Consider the following 12,698-nt stretch of genomic DNA (forward strand, 5'->3'; position numbering starts at 1 on the left):
ATAAGAATGGAAAGCAATTTCCTGTTCTTTTCGCTATGGCTCGGGACGTGCTGAATGTGCCAATTTCTACTGTTGCATCAGAGAGTGTATTTAGCCAAGCAAGACAACAACTTGGAGACACCTGTCACTCATTGGGAAGTAATGCTTTGGAAGTTTTAGTATGTTTCAGAGATTGGATTAGATCGGAATGAAGAAATCAAGGACGTGAAGATGTTGATAGCCCAGAAGACGAGGAACTTGGAAATATATTAACACATGGTAACCCATCCGAATTTAACACTCTAGAAGAAGGTCAATCAGCTCATATTGATTATGAAGAACTTACTAAGGCAATGCAAAACCTTTGAATTTACTTGTTGTTAAAAATGTAAATCTTTCAATTTGTAAGTTTGAATTATGAAATAAATGTAGCACTTGCAACAAGTGAATTTTTTCCTATCTTCCTTGTATTCTTTATGTTAATACTTTGTACTAATATAACCTACAATAGTTATACAAAATTCTAAAAATAAAAATTAAAAATACACTAAACCCGGCCCGGCCCGGCCCCCTCAACCCGTAACCCTTACGGTTCAATTTTTACCCGGATGAATCCGAACCTATTAAACCCGTTAAGAACCAACCCGGAACCGGCCCAGACCGTAAACCGTACGGGTCCAAAAAATAGTGGCTCGGCTCGTCCCAACCGTTTAACACCGATAGTTATCTCCCTCCGCTATTTTTGTTTATCCAGAATCCCCTCCTTAGCTTCTGCTTGGATTTTGTCATACAAAAGGGGTGATGGAATTGGTTTGTTACGGTGAGGGCCTTGGTGGAATTGGGTGGTCGCTTGTGTAGGGTAGCGGCTAGGGCTGTTGGTGACTGGTGTTGAGAATAAGAAGAAAAAGAAACACTGATGGGTGGCTGGTCCTGGAAATTCAAGGAGATGGGGGTCGTTTTTGGAGTTCAGCGGTTGCCTTCTCTCTTTTTTCAGCTTAGGTCTGTTTTTTCATTTTTGAAGATGAAAGACCAAATCTGATGGGTGTCCCTCTAGGTGCAAACGGCTGGAGGCCCTCCTTAGGGATCTAGGTCTAGGGATTTTTTAGACTAGTTTTTGGTTATATAGAAAGGTTTTTTAGGTTAAAGGGGTATGAGTTTGGTATTATTGAGCCTTAAAATTGGGCCAAAGACTAAAAAAAACTACAAAATTCATAATGACGTAATAAACCAACCCAAAACTAATTCCTCCTTCTAAAATTTTATGCAATTTTAAAAATATAAAACTAATCTTAATTGATTAAACTAAACTATATTAATACATGAAACTATTTTTGTGTTTTCCAGATTATATAAAAAAATAAAAAATAAAAATAAGGTACTATTTTTTTTGTATTTTTTTAGTTTTACGAAAGATACGTAAACTAAAATATTTTTTGGAATTTTCATTTTTTGTGACGAAATAAAGTAAAAGAGTCAAAATTAGTTGAAATAAAAATATTAGGCCTAAACTAAATATTTACATGCTAAAATATGAAAAATCTTGGGGAGAGTAAAAAATCACATGTCTACAATGGGTAGGCACTCTTTATAAATAGAGGTCAACCCCCCTTTCCCTAGCTGTTAGAAAACCCTAGCGTATTCTGCCTCTTGAATAAGTGGTACCAGAAGACGTCCTATCAGTCAAGTTCTCCGAACTGTGAGAGCGCGTAGCTAATGGATTGTGAAAGTTAGTCTCAGGCTTAATCGCCATTTGCTGTCACAGCTTAATCCATGGAGTTTAACGGTACGCTTCCTTAAACTCTAACTCTAGATTGATTGTATAATTGTGTCTTGATCTCTGTTATGGCTACAAATTAATTATCTTATAGTTGGTATCAGAGCCACCATAGTTATAGATTTAGATCAATGAATTAATCTTGGGATGAATTCATCTTTGGCGGCTAAAGTCCGTACTTTTTGTTTCTACAGAATGGGTTTTAACCCATTGTAATGGAACCGAATTTATTATACATGGAAGATTATAGCTTGATGTCGACGGTGATGATTGTGAACATCAATTTTACTTTAAAGATGATGGCGGCACATCAGTTATATGTTTATGTGAAAACATTGTTTAACCTAGTGTATATTGTCTTTAACTAAATTAATATTTTATTCTTTTAAGTCTTTGGCCCACAATTCTAGAAGCAATTATATTGTCTAAAATTTGTGTTGCTGTCAATTAAGGCAAAGATGGAATGTTGGGTGCTTAGTCAGAACTAATCTAAGCACCTTTTTGTGACTTATGAACATCTTTATCTGATTCCTTAATTTTATTAGTTGATCAACTTGATTTGTGTTTGATTATTGTAATTAGGCGTGCCTGACTGTTATACTGTAAACTTGAATAATAAAATTATTTGTTGGAAACTTTTCTTGATTCTTAGTCAGAGGATGGAATTAATAAATAAAATATAGAGAAAATACATAAAGTACCCATTAAACTTGTGAGCAAAAATTATTTGCACACCTAAACTTTACGGGTGTCCTAACATCCCACTATTCTTATCTAAACTAAATTTAATACCTCATTGAGTGATGACATGGCATGAAAAGTGTAGCTCATTTCTTAGATGCACGTGAGGTAAAAAACTAATTTAATTGTCCAGGTGTCACTTTCCAATTGGATACTCTAACTAATTAAACTTAATACTAATTTTTTCTCTTTTCTTATTCATTTTCTTTTCTTTTTTGTTTCCTTTTCTCTTTCTTCATTTTAGCAAACCAGTGTCACCATCTACCTCCCCATTTCTTGAAACTAAGTCATGTTTTATTTTTTGCGTCTCTTTTTTTTTCTTGTTGAGTCTCTATTTCCACTCGTCTGGTTCTTCGCCATATTCCATCAATATAATCCTACTGCAAAGAATTAAAAAGAAAGAAGACAAAATATCTCACAACCAAGGGCTTATTATTTAGACTGATTTTAAGGTGTTTTGGAGCTGTAAATTGGTGGTTTTGAGGGCTGATTTCAGCAGATTTTGGGGAAGTTTCGGGGCTGGAATTTGCTGCAATTTTCAGTGATTTTAAAGGGAAAAAAAAGTTGTTGGAATTTGGGGGTGTCTTGGAGCTGATTTTCGCAACTCTTTTCTGGTTTTCGCAGCTGATTTTGCTACGATTTTGGGGTGGATTTTGAGGTATTTTGGGGTGAGTTTTAGATGCTGATTTTGGGAGTTAGTTGTGGGGGTTTGAGCTCTGTTTTGGGCTGGTTTAGGGCTATTTTTCAGCTGATTTTTAGTGGTTAAAAGGAGCGAAAATAGCGGTTATTTGGTGGCAAATTTGCATGACTTTGAAGGATAAAGACATGGCTATTGTTTTTTGGTTTCTTTATGTTTTTGCAGCTTTTCAAGGTGGTTTAGAGTTGGTTCCATGGTGGTATAGGTGGTGATGAAGATGACACGGAAAAAAAGAGTTAAATAAAAAAGTAATTAAACAAGTGAAAAAAAAATAAAGCAGCTTTTGACTCTTGGCGCGCGTGTACTACACATCCCACCTCAAGAATGACTAAGTATTACAATGGGGTATTAAATTCACCCCAAACAAGAATAGGGGAGACATAGGTCGCCCGTAAAGTTAAGGTGTGTAAATGATTTTTCTGAACAAGTTTGATGGGCAATTTATGTATTTTCTCTAAAATATATTATGAGGTATGAGCATTATTTTTATCACATTTTAAATAAGAATTTATGATTAATAAATAGTTTTCATCAAAGTGGTCTATTTATTTGGAGTCATTGGAAATTCTTAAAATTTTATACATGTAAAATAATATTATACGTGGATTGAGAATTATGATTAATAGATTCCACCAAAATTGTCTGTTTATTTAGTCATTGAAATATTTTCAATGCACCATGTCAAAATTATCCTTTAAAGTATACGCTAGTGTTGGAGGTTTTCCTTTTGATACTAATGACACTAAATTAATTTATGAGATAAGATATTATATTTTATCCCAAAGGATAATGCTTAATATCTTGGATTTATATATATATATATATATATATATATATATATATATATAAGGTAAGGATAATTTGTTGTAACAGGAGGTTTGCGTCTCTTACCTAAAGGAAGGACGCAATATATGACTTGTACTCTTGGATAATAAGGGAGAGGCTTTATATCTCTTGCCTAAAGGTGAGGATGTAATGAATGCCTTGGGACTCCTTATTATTATTATTACTATTATTATTATTATTTTTTTTTTTAAAAAAAAAGGGAGACAGTTGCATCTTCTACCCAATCTGAATAAGCAATGAATAGGTAGTGTCCGTAATCATATTATGAAATTGGTTAACATTGCTACCAAACTGAACAATTTAGGTGTAACCATTACCGATAATTTTCTTGTTCACCAATCTCTAAGGTCCTTTCCTAAGCAGTTTAACCAACTTAAGACAACCTATAATACACAAAAGGATAAGTGGAGTGTTGATGAGCTTATTACTATTTGTATGGTAGAGAAATGAGGATCCAAAAGGAGAAAGTTGAGGGTTTAGTGAATTTTATTAGTTCATCCAGATCAGCTGATTATACCTCTTATAAAATAAAAGGTGGATCCAAATTTCACAAACAGAAACATGGGCAGTCTCATCGTCCAGGTGGTAATAGTGGTCATAATAATAATGTAACGACCCGGCCGGCCATTTCATGAGTTACCGTTCTGTTCCCCCATTTCTGCTTCTTTATATGTTGTTCAGGTGTATTTCATCGCATCGTGTTGGTTAGCTTGGGTTCAGAGTGGTTTTGTAGAGAAATGACACTTAGTCTCTTAAGTTGACCTTTTAGTTGGAAAAGTCAACCTGAAGTTGACTTGTGAGTAAACGATCTCAAAATTTGGTTTTTATAATTCAGATAGCTTTGTGAGATGATTTGGGACTTAAGAGCGTGATCAGAATGTGTTTTGGAGGTCAGGAGTAGATTTAAGCTTGAATTGGCGAAATTGGAATTTTGGCATTCTTCGGTTGGTAGTGGAAATTTTGATATAGGGGTCGAAATGGAATTCCGGAAGTTGGAGTAGATCCGTTGTGTCATTTTTGACGTGTGTGTAAAATTTCAGGTCATTCGGACGAGGTTTGATAGACTTTTCGATCAGAAGCGGAATTTGGAAGTTTTGGAATTTCTTAAGCTTGAATCCGATGATGATTTGTTGCTTTGAGTGTTCCGAAGGTTGAAACAAGTTTGAATGATGTTATGGGATATGTTGACATGTTTGGTTGAGGTCCCGAGGGCCTCAGGTGAGTTTTGGGTGGTTAAACGGATCAAATTCGTGTTTTGAAAGTTACAGATTTTCCTTCAGGTCTGTTGCAAACACTTTGTTCTTCGCGATCGCGTAAAAGGGTCCGTGATTGCGTATGCTTATTTAGGGGCAGAGGTAGAGTGCTCTATGCGATCGCAGAGTTAGGGTCGCGATCGCATATGTGTATGAAGTAGTGCTTCGCGAACGCGTGGTCAGAGTCGCATTCGCGTAAAGGGAAGTGATCTGAAGAAAGACTGAGGTGATTGCTCTACACGATCGTGTGAGGCATGTTGCGATCGTGTGGGTCTGTGTGGTATAGCTTCGTGATCGCGTAGAGTATATTGCGATCGCGTAATGTTAAATGAGGTTAGTCAGTTTTTGTGCTTTGCGATCGCGAGGAATTTTCCGCGATCGCAATTAAGGAAATTTGCCTGGGTAGAATGTTTAAATAGCCATGTTCGCGATTTGGGTCTATCTTCCACCATTTTTGAGCGATTTTGGAGCTTTTTGAGAAGGATTGAAGAGGAAATCAAAGGGAAACACTTGGAGGTAATATTTTTGGACTCAATACTCGATCCTATTGTGATTTTTACCTAATTAGACATGAAATTTGTGGAATCTAAAGCCTAAAATTGGGGAGTTAGGGCTTGAAATTTGGAGACTTTGATTTGAGGATTTGAGAGGTCGTTTGTGGTTGAATTTTGATGTATTTGATATGTATGAACTCGTAAGAGTGTAAGGATTCTAGTTCTGTGATTTTTATCAGAATCCGAGATGTGGGCCCGGGGGTCAGGTTTGGCCAATTTCGGGATTTGTTTTATGTAAATTGGTTATTTTTGAGTGGGCTTTGTTCCCTTAGAATATTTTGATGGTATAAATATATTTTTGGTTAGATTTGGTGCATTTGGAGGCCGAGTCGAGGGGCAAAGGCATCGCAGGCTAGAGTTTTGACCGGATTAAGGTAAGTAATGATTGTAAATGCTATCCTGAGGGTATGAAACCCCAGATTTCACATCGTTGTGCTACTTTGAGGTGACGCACACGCTAGATGACAAGTGTAGGGTCGTGCACCGTTGGGGATAGTGACTTGGTCCATCTCGTACGACTGTTAAGTTGCGTATTAGATTAAAACTTGTTTGATATCATTGTGTTTTTGAGATTATTACCATGATGTGTGCTGAATGCCATATTTGGGCCACATGCCAACTGTTTTGGACCATTATGGGCTTTTTGCTGCTATTCCTCACTATTTTGACTTCATAATTATATTCAGTCATGTTGTATTCTATTGTTTTCATAACTCAGTCATATTTACTCCATTTTTGACATTTTAAATGATATTTTGGGCTGAGCATCATGTTTTACTTTTGCTCGAGGGGCTTGAGAGATTTCTGACTGAGTGAAGCCGAGGGCTTGTGTTGTGAGGATATTATGGGATCGGGCTGCGCGCCGCGACAAGTTGTTCTGATTCATGATTATGATACCGAGGGCCTATTTTGTTATGCCACGAGTTGGCTTGTTATGAGGTTGATGACCAGTTTGATTATGCCACGAGATGACTTGTTATAGCGCTTGGGCTATAGAAGCCCCTCCGGAGTCTGAACACCCCTAGTGAGCGCGGGTACCCAGTGTGAGATGTGATATTGCCCGAGGGGTTGTTGTTGTTTCATGTTATTGCCCAAGGGGCTGATATGAGTGATTGTGAGGTAGCCCGAAGGGCTGGTTCTGTTGATATTTTGCCCGAGGGGCGGTTGTGGTATATGTTTTGCCCGAGGGGCTATTTATGTCTCTATCCTTTTCTCACTATTTTCATCATTCCTTTGAACTACTGAAAGATGTTTTAAAAAGGTTTTACTGAACTGAGATGTTTTTACGAGTTTTACTGCTTTACTTCATTGTTGTGGACTTATATTATTTTGTTGTAGCGTTATGATGTGGTTTACGTGTTTTCTTACTGCTCAACAACTTTTACTTTTATTACTTACTGAGTTGGAATACTCACATTACTTCCTGAACTGTGTGTGTAGATCCAGGAGTCTCGGGTCGCGATAACGAGTGTTGATCAGCTCTCTAGCAGGGCTCCAGAGTTGACTAGGTAGCTGCTTAGCGTACGCAACCTAGTGCTTCTCCTTCCTATCCTATTTAGCTTTATTTTAGCTTTGTTTCAAACTATGTTGCCTTTTCATATTCCTAGACGATTTATAGTTGCTCATGACTGGTGATACCCCGATGTCAAACTGTGTTGTGTTTCCACATTGTCTACTTTAACTTATATTATGGGATTTTAGCTAATTAATTGCTTTAAATGACTTATTATAATTGTTTGGTTGGTTTTGAGATTTGTGTCGGCTGGACTAGTTTCACGATAGGCGCCATCACGACCCGGTCCGTTTTAGGTTCGTGACAAGTTGCTATCAGAGTCTAGGTTACATAGGTCTCACGAGTCATGAGTAGGTTTAGTAGAGTCCCACGGATCGATACAGAGATGTCTGTATTTATCCTCGGGAGGTTGTAGAACCTTTAGGAAAACTTCGTATTGTTGAATTTTTGTCGTGTGAATCTGTTGATCCTAGTACTAAACTTATGTTATTTTATTCTCTCACAGATGGTGAGGACACGTGCTACCAGTCAGGATGGACGACCACCAGTACCACCAGCTGGGGCGACTGGAGGCCGAGGACGCGGTCGAGGCCGTGGTAGGGGAAGGGGTGTAGCCCGCACAGTAGCTAGGGTAGCACCTGGAGATCCACTAACTGCCCTAGTTCATGATTCTATTGTGATTCCAGCAGCACCAGTAGTGCCTATTGTGATTCCAGGCCTTCAAGAGGCCCTGACCCAGATTCTATCAGTGTGCACTGGCCTAGATCAAGCGGTCTCAGTTACTACAGCTGCAGCTACTTCTCAAGTTGGGAGAGGCACTCAGACTCCCACCGCTCGCACACCTGAGTAGGTCGTGAAGGGACTTCAGACACCGAGGGAACCTCCATTCTAGCCGGTTGCAACTACTCAGGACTATGTAGCTCATGTTATGCCAGAGGACGATTAACGCAAATTGGAGAGGTTTGGTAGACTCCAGCTTCCGACTTTCAGTGGTGCAGAGGGTGAGGATGCCCAGGGTTTCTTAGATAAGTGTCAGAGGATGCTTCGGGCCGCAAGTATTCTGGAGACCAGTGGGGTATCATTCACTACTTTTTAGTTCTCCTGGGCTTCACTCAGTTGGTTGGAGGCTTACGAGAGGCGTAGGCCGGTTGACACGGCGCCCCTTTCTTGGCAGTAGTTCTCCGTTCTTTTTCTGGAGAAGTTTGTACCTAAGTCTCGCTGAGAGGAGCTGCGCAAGCAGTTTGAGAAGCTCCATCAGGGTGACAGATCTGTTACACAGTATGAGATGCGGTTCTCTGAGTTATCTTATCATGCGGTCTGGTTGGTTCCCACAGATTAAGAGAGGATCAGGAGGTTTATAGATGGCCACAATTTTCAGCTTCAGTTGCTTATGACTAGAGAGAGAGTATCTGGTGCTACCTTTGATGAGGTGGTTGACATAGCTCGACAGATTGAGATTGTTCGTGGTAAGAAGAGGATAGAGAGGGAGGCTAAGAGGTCTCGTAGTCAGGGTGCGTGGTACTCCTCATGGGAGTCAGTTTCAGCACCGTAGAGGCCATCCATTCAGGCATGCTCAGTCAGCTCGCCCAAGTTATCGTGAGGCATCATCGGGTCATAGTTCTCACAGTTCTCATCAAGGCCATTCATCACTCAGTGCCCTTCCAACCTAGAGTTCGTCCTGTGCTCCATTAGTTTAGGGCTCTTCTATGCCAGGTTCTTCTGCTAGTCATCCTGGTGATAGGGGTTCCCTTCGGTCCCCGTCTCCAGCACCAGGGAGTTGTTATGAGTATGGAGAGTTGGGTCACATATGGAGGCAGTTTCCTCGTCGTCTTGGGAGTACAACTTTGTAGAGGAGTCAGCCATCGACTTCAGCGCCAGTTACTTCACCACCCACCACCCAGCCAGGTAGGGGTGGTGGACAGTCAGCTAGGGGTCGCCCTAGAGGGGGAGGTTGCTCATGTGGTGGTCAGGCCCGTTTTATGCACTCCTACCTAGACCTGATGCTATTGCTTCAGACACTGTGATTAAAGGTATTGTCTCAGTCTGCCACAGAGATGCCTTTGTGTTATTTGATCCTGATTCCACTTTTTCATATGTGTCATCATATTTTGCTAGTTATTTATATACGCCCCGTGAGTCTCTTGTTTCATCTGTTCGTGTATCTACTCCGGTGGGTGATATTATTATTGTGGACCGTGTGTACCAGTCATGTGTGGTGGCTATTGGGAGTTTGGAGACCAGAGTGGACCTTTTGTTGTTTTGTATGGTGGACTTTGATATGATATTGGGCATGGATTGGCTATCTCCGTGTCGTGCTATATTGGACTGTCATGCTAAGACAGTGACATTGGCTATGTCGGGTGTGCCACGGATTGAGTGGCGAGGTTCGACTGATTTTGTTCCCAGTAGGGTGATTTCGTTCTTGAAGGCCCAGCGGATGATTGGGAAAGGTTGTCTTTCATACTTAGCCTTTGTGAAGGATGTAAGTGCAAAGACTCCTGATATTGATTTTGTTCCTGTAGTGAGGGATTTTCCCGATGTATTTCCTGCAGACCTGTCGGGCATGCCATCGGACAGGGATAGTTGACTTTGGGATTGATCTGGTGCTAGGCACTCAACCCATTTCCATTCCACCGTATCGTATGGCACCAACGGAGTTGAAGGAGCAGCTTCAGGAACTCCTTGATAAGGGGTTTATTCGGCCTAGTGTGTCGTCTTGGGGTGCGCCTGTTCTATTTGTGAAGAAGAAGGATGGCATAATGAGGATGTGCATTGATTACAGACACTTGAACAAAGTTACAATCAAGAACAAGTATCATTTGCCTCGTATCGATGATTTATTTGACCAGCTTCAGGGAGCGAGAGTGTTCTCCAAGATTGATCTCCGTTCAGGTTATCACCAGCTGAAGACCAGGGACTCGAATATTCTTAAGACAACTTTCAGGACCCGCTATGGTCATTATGAGTTCCTTGTGATGTCTTTTGGGCTGACCAATGCTCCAGCAGCCTTCATGCATTTGATGAACAACGTGTTTCGGCCTTATCTCGACTCATTCATGATTATTTTCATTGATGATATTCTGGTATACTCGCGTAGTCAGGTGGAGCACATGGAGCATTTGAGAGTTGTGTTGCAGAGGATGAGGGAGGAGAAACTTTATGCAAAGTTCTCCAAATGTGAGTTCTAGCTCAGTTTAGTGGCTTTCTTGGGGCACGTGGTGTCTAGTTAGGGTATTCAGGTTGATTCGAAGAAGATAGAGGCGGTCAGAGTTGGCCCAGACCATCCTCAGCCACAGAGATTCGCAGCTTTCTTGGATTGGCGAATTATTACTGTCGGTTCATTCAGAGATTTTCATCTATAGCACCACATTTTACCAAATTGACTCAAAAGGGTGTCACACCTCACTTTTCACCAGTGCCATCGCAAAGGGGTGTAGAGGGAGTTTTTCCAATTAAAGGACAATCAAAACGGGATTTATTATCTAATGGTTCAGAGTCGCCACGTAGGAAATTTATGGTGTCCCAAGTCACCGGTTGAATCCCGAATCGAGGAATAAATTGACTCTGTATTACAGTCCGCGAACCAGAAATCCGGATAAGAAATTCTGTTAACCCGGGAGAAGGTGTTAGGCATTCCCGAGTTCCGTGGTTCTAGCACGGTCGCTCAACTGTCATATTCGTCTTAATTATCTGATTTTAACACATGTTGAACCTATGCAAATTTCAACTTTTAACCGCTTTTATTATTTATTGTTCTAAAATAGAATTACAATGTCACTAAAGCACGTCTCGAACCACGTCACATAAATGCACCCGTAGTTTTCAACATATTTTAACGTCATTGAGATTTGATTTGGGTCACATAAATGCGCACTCGAATTTAGGAAAGTAATTTTATTCAATACGCGCCTAAAGCAACTACGCGTTTGCACTTTGCGAGGGCCATGAAATTTGCTAAATGGCACGCTTCGGTTTATTTCAAAAGATCGCATTCAACTTAAAACACGAATGTTCATAATTAAAACAAACTTAACGATATTCATATCCATAGGCTAACTATAAGGAAAACAAGAAAACCTAAAAAAAATATAAAATATGAAGACAACATTAACGTAAAGGAATCCACAAGGATATCATGCCTTTATTAACTTTTAAACAGAAGACAACAAGCAAAATAATCACATGGGCCACAGGGATATCATGGCTTTATTCAATGCTCTATAGGCAAACAAACTGACAATTTCAAAATCCTATTTGTTATTTGAATATTACCCTTCCTACATGCAAATTAATACGTTGGGACTCAGTTTAAAGTCACCAATTAAAACCACCTGCTTGCCTATGATTACGATCTACACGACAAATGCTACTGGGAACTCTATCTCATAACATGAGTTTTCTTCAAACAGATTTGAAAATAGTTGACATGAATTTAACTAAAGCTAACATGAACTTTCCAATTAATCACAACTGGTGCTCAACGACTAAAATTCCTGTACGTTTTTGTATACATGAATACACGATTTTATGATTCAACTAGACACATTCATACTTAGCAGTTTATTAGCCCACTTAATACACCCTAAACAGAAATCTAAACCACATCAATAAGCTGAATGTTGAATATACAGTTACAGAAATTGAGATAACTTAGATTTCATGCTTCAATCCTTTCATATTTCAGCTCGCAACTATCAAAGGCAAAGCCGTGTACCTGGAATTGGAATATAAATGAAGTAGAAGAGGTCAGCTACAACAATAACTCGAACAGCAATAGCAGTAATCAATGCCCAGTAATATAGAAGAACGAGCAGACCCAAGTGATAAACCAGAAATCCAAAAGTGTTTAAAACCAAACAGAATTACCATAACTGACTCAAAACCAGCCTAAATAAACCCAAAATCACTAGAAAACCAACCAGGAAACCTCTGAAACTCTCACAATCAGAAATCAAGCTAGAAACATGCAACTCATCAACTGGAATTCTAATTTGACTTCAGGAGCACTAATGCAACAGTAGGTTTTCTCAATCTTTGTCAAGGTCAGGAAGTGTGTCTCTCTCAAGCTCTCTCCCTTATTTGTCTCTCAATGTATGTTTTTCTCTCTATATGTATGTCTATCTTTGGACTTTTTCTATGTGTTTTTTACTCTAAACCCTTACTGCCCGTTCAAAGTCCTCTCTAATGTCTCCACTAATCGCTATATTTAAACCCAAAACCTCACCCCATTTTCTAGCTCTAAGGAGCACTTAGGAAAGTATTTCTGCCCATGATATTCCCTGACAGCCACTACTACATGTTTTTTCTCTTTTTTAATCCAAGGTTATGGGTAACTTAACTT

The sequence above is a fragment of the Nicotiana sylvestris genome, chromosome 6, assembly GCF_000393655.2.
Source record: "Nicotiana sylvestris chromosome 6, ASM39365v2, whole genome shotgun sequence".
Lineage (NCBI taxonomy): Eukaryota > Viridiplantae > Streptophyta > Magnoliopsida > Solanales > Solanaceae > Nicotiana > Nicotiana sylvestris.